The sequence below is a fragment of the Elephas maximus genome, chromosome 10 (genome assembly GCF_024166365.1).
Source record: "Elephas maximus indicus isolate mEleMax1 chromosome 10, mEleMax1 primary haplotype, whole genome shotgun sequence".
In the NCBI taxonomy this organism is placed as follows: domain Eukaryota; kingdom Metazoa; phylum Chordata; class Mammalia; order Proboscidea; family Elephantidae; genus Elephas; species Elephas maximus.
In genome coordinates, this window is record NC_064828.1 from 26,260,638 (window position 1) to 26,264,932 (window position 4,295).

General features: G+C 40.3%; 1 pseudogene; it reads left to right on the forward strand.

Moving 5' to 3' along the window:
* Positions 1-458: 458 nt before the first annotated feature.
* LOC126084475 (olfactory receptor 11H6-like) lies at positions 459-1,404 on the forward strand (annotated as a pseudogene).
* The last annotated feature ends 2,891 nt before the right edge of the window (positions 1,405-4,295 follow it).

The following is a 4,295-nucleotide window of genomic DNA, read 5'->3' on the forward strand; positions in this document are numbered from 1 at the left end:
AGATATTTAAAGGGATGTGATGGCAATGATGGACACAATAAGGAGGTCGTAGTAAGTACCCACAGGTCTCTGGGTGATGCAAACAGTTTGTGCTGGACTATAAACCTAAAAGTTAGTGGTTCAATCCCACCCAGCTGCACAGTGGGAGAAAGTCCTCATGATCTGCTCCCATGAAGATAACAGCCAAGAAAACCCTGTGGAGCAGTTCTACTTTAACACATTGACAACAGGTCATGAGTATTCACACCCACATGTTCCTCATGTCCTCCCAATATCACATTGGGACAAAAAATGCTGAAAACCTTCGAATGACCTAAGACTATAAGAATTTCAGAGAACATCTTAATGAGAAAAGTTCTGTAGTCATTTGAAAAGTGTCAATATCTTGTCATTGCAGTTTTGGAGGGGAAACATGAAAAACCCAGGAGAGAATAATCACTGGCCCTGTGAGTGAATTCATTCTTCTTGGATTCCCTTGTACCTCAGAGATCCAGATCTTCCTCTTCATACTCTTCTCTGTGATCTACGTCCTGACACGGATTGGAAATCTGTGCATTATATGTGCTGTGAGGTGGGACCACCGTCTCCACACCCCCATGTACATCCTGCTGGCCAATTTCTCCTTCCTGGAGATCTGGTATGTCACCTCCACGGTGCCCAATATGCTAGCCAACTTTCTCACTGAGACCAAAACCATCTCTTTCTCTGGTTGCTTCCTCCAGTTCTACTTTTTCTTTTCCGTGGGCACCGCTGAGACCTTCTTCTTGTCCATCATGGCCTTTGAGAGATACCTTGCCATCTGCAGGCCCCTGCACTACCCCTCCATCATGACAGTCTGATGCTGCCTCAGAATGGGAGCCTGCCACTGGGTGTGTGGCTTCACCTGTTTCCTCCTCTCGGTTTATCTCATCTCTTAGCTCCCTTTTTTGTGCCCCCAATACTATCGATCACTTTCTATGTGACCCAGGACTCCTAATGAAGCTGTCCTGTGTGCCAGCTCCTGCCACTGAGGTCATCTGTGCCATCTTTAACTGTGTCCTCATTTTCTCCACGTTTCTCTTCATTAGCAGTTCCTACACCCTGGTAATTAGAACTGTGTTGAGGATCTCCTCAGCAGAAGGCCGACATAAGGCCTTCTCCACATGTGGCTCCCACCTGGCCGTGGTTTACCTGCTTTATGGCTCCATCATGGTAATGTATATGAGCCCAACACCAGGCAATGCAGCTGGGATCCAGTAAATTGTAACTTTGTTTTATTCTGTGCTGACTCTACTTTTTAACCCCTTGATCTACAGTCCGTGGAATAAGGAGATGAAGGAGGCACTGAGGCAACTATTTAGGACTTTGAGATTTGCTCAAAGACAGTCTCTCAAGACCTCGAATTCAAAAGTTATGTGTGTGTAGGACATATAGGGGTATAAAAACACAGAAGGCCTTAAGTAAACTTGGGAGACAAATGTCTGTTTCTACATTTCCCGGAATCTTCTTAGGAATGAATTTAAATGAAGCAAATAGCATATGAGACCTTAAAAGCATTTACAAAATCATTTTTATTAGGCTTTAGTGTATTAATATTCTATCCCCCGGGGTATTGCACAGAAACAGGAAAATGCCAGACATTCTCAGGCATATTCAAGATAAAACCATATATAACGCAGATGTCAACAGGTTCATTTGTATCTTTTGCCGATTAGTTAAATTCCCAGTTCCCCAGTCAGTAGAAGTCTAGAATTTCCAATACTATCCCTCTACACACATACACACAAACACATACACCACAAAGATGTACCTGTTTGCTTCTCTCTTCCCTGTCCAGAATCTACCTGCTTTCTGTTTTTAATCACATCTATCCAGATGTGAGGTCCAGTCTCTTCAACGTTTTATCCAAAAGATCTCTCCCCTACACCTTTGTGTGGGCGTATTAGCCTGACAACAGATTGGAGTTGTTAAAGTGATTTGAATCAATGTGAAATATTGGAATGGTGGCCAGATGGAAAGTAACTACCCACTGCTGTCCAGTGAATTCTGACTCATAGGGACCCTACAGGACAGAGTAGAACTTCCCCATAGGGTTTTTGAGGCTGCAAGTCTTTATGGAAGCAGACAGCCACATTTTTCTCCTGAGGAGTGGCTGGTGGGTTTGAACCACCGACCTTTTGGTTAGCAGCTGAGTGTTTAACCACTGTGCCATCAGGGCTCCAAAAGTAACTATACAAAGATGATATTAGCATAAAGAATTAAAAAGGAAGGAAATGCTATTTGTAATAGCAAAAAAAAAAAAAAAGAAAAGTAATATATCTCAAAATAAACTCTGCAAAAACAGATAAGGCCTGCACGGAGAAAACTACAAATATTTACTTTCAATTTATTTTTAAAGAAATGAGTAAATTGAGACATACATCATGTTTCTAGGTATGGTAAATAACTCTTGCAAGTTATTTTATACCAACTAAATTTATAAATTTAATGAAAGTAGTGAAATAATAATATGATCAAAATAATACCTATCCAAATGTCCAGTAATTTAGAATTAATTAACTGAATTATGGTACAGAGTATAGAGTATTATACAGACATTAAAAATAATGTTTTGAAGTATATTTTATGACTTGAGACAATAAAATGCTAAGTGTCTTGTTGACTATGTGAAGGCGTTCAACTATGTAGATCACAACAAATTATGGACAATGTTTTGAAGAATGGAAATTTCAAAACACCTTATAGTGCTCATGAGGAACCTGTTCACGGACCAAGAGGCAGTAGTTTGAACAGCACAAGGGGATACTGCATGGTTTAAAGTCAGGAAAGCTGTGTGTCAGGGTTGTATCCTTTCAGTATACCTATTCAATATGCATGCTGAGCAAATAATCCAAGAAGCTGGACTATATAAAGAAGAACATGGCATCAGGATTGGAGAAAGGCTCATTAACAACCTGCATTAGCCAGATGACAGAATCTTACTTGCTGAAAGTGAAGAGAACTTGAACTTACTGATGACGATCAATACTACAGCATTCAGTACTGACTACACCTCAATAGAAAGAAACAAAAATCCTCACAGCTGAACCAATAAGCAACATCATGATAAATGGAGAAAATACTGAAGTTGTCAAGAATTTCATTTTACTCGGATCCACAATCAATGCCCATGGAAGCAACGGTCGAAAAATCAAACGATGCTTTGCGCTAAGCAAAGCTGCTGCAAAAGACCTCTTTAAAACTATTAAAAAGCAAAGACGTCGCTTTAAGGTCTAAGGTGTGCCTTACCAATGACATGGTGTTTTCAGTCCCCTCATATGCATGTGAAAGCTGGACAATGAATAAGGAAGACCGAAGAAGAATTGATACCTGTGAATTATGGTGTGGGTGAAGAATATTGAATATACCATGGACTGCCAAATGAATGAACAAATCTGTTTTGGAAGAAGTACAGCCAGAATGCTCCTTAGAAGCAAAAACGCGGAGCCTTCATCTCACACACTTGGGATATGTTATCAGCAGAGATCAGTCCCCCCTAGAGAAGGACAACATGTTTGGTAAAGTAGAGGGTCAGCCAAAAAGAGGAAGAGCCTGATCGAGATGGATTGACACAGTAGCTGCAACAATGGGCTCAAGAATAACAATGATTGTGAGGATGGCGCAGGACCCGGCAGTGTTTGGTTCTGTTGTACATAGGGTCGCTTCAACAGCACCTAACAACAACAATGCTAAGTGTAGTTGTGTAACAATACAAAATTGCTTCCAAATTTATTTTATAATTAGGAAAACACAGGAAGGAAGTACATCAAATCTCCATAGCTATAAACTCTGGGTAGTGAATTTATGGGTGATTTTTTCTGCTTCTTCATATGCTTCATATGACTAGCATTTTTTTTATGAGAATAAAATATTTAAAATTTTTTTACTCAAAATCTCAGCTTGACAGTTTTGCAGAAGGCTTGATTTTTTTTCTAATTCTGCTCTCAGAAATGGGGAGAGATGTTGCTTCAGGAACCAAAGGCGGGTCAGCAGTAAGGGACTTCTGTCTGACGTCCAGGTGCTACCTCAAGGGAGACTTCAGCAGCAAAATCTGGAAAGTGTAGGGGTGATAGACCCTATTCCCGAAATTAAAATTGGTTCAGAACCAGTATGCAGAAAAACTATATAACCCTTCAAGGAAAAAAAAATCATGCTCATACACACATATATATTTATATGCATGTACGTATGGATGAAACAAAACTACACCCATTGCTGTAGAGTCTGTTCCGACTCCTAGTGACCCTGTGTAAGACAGAATGAAACACTGCCCTGTC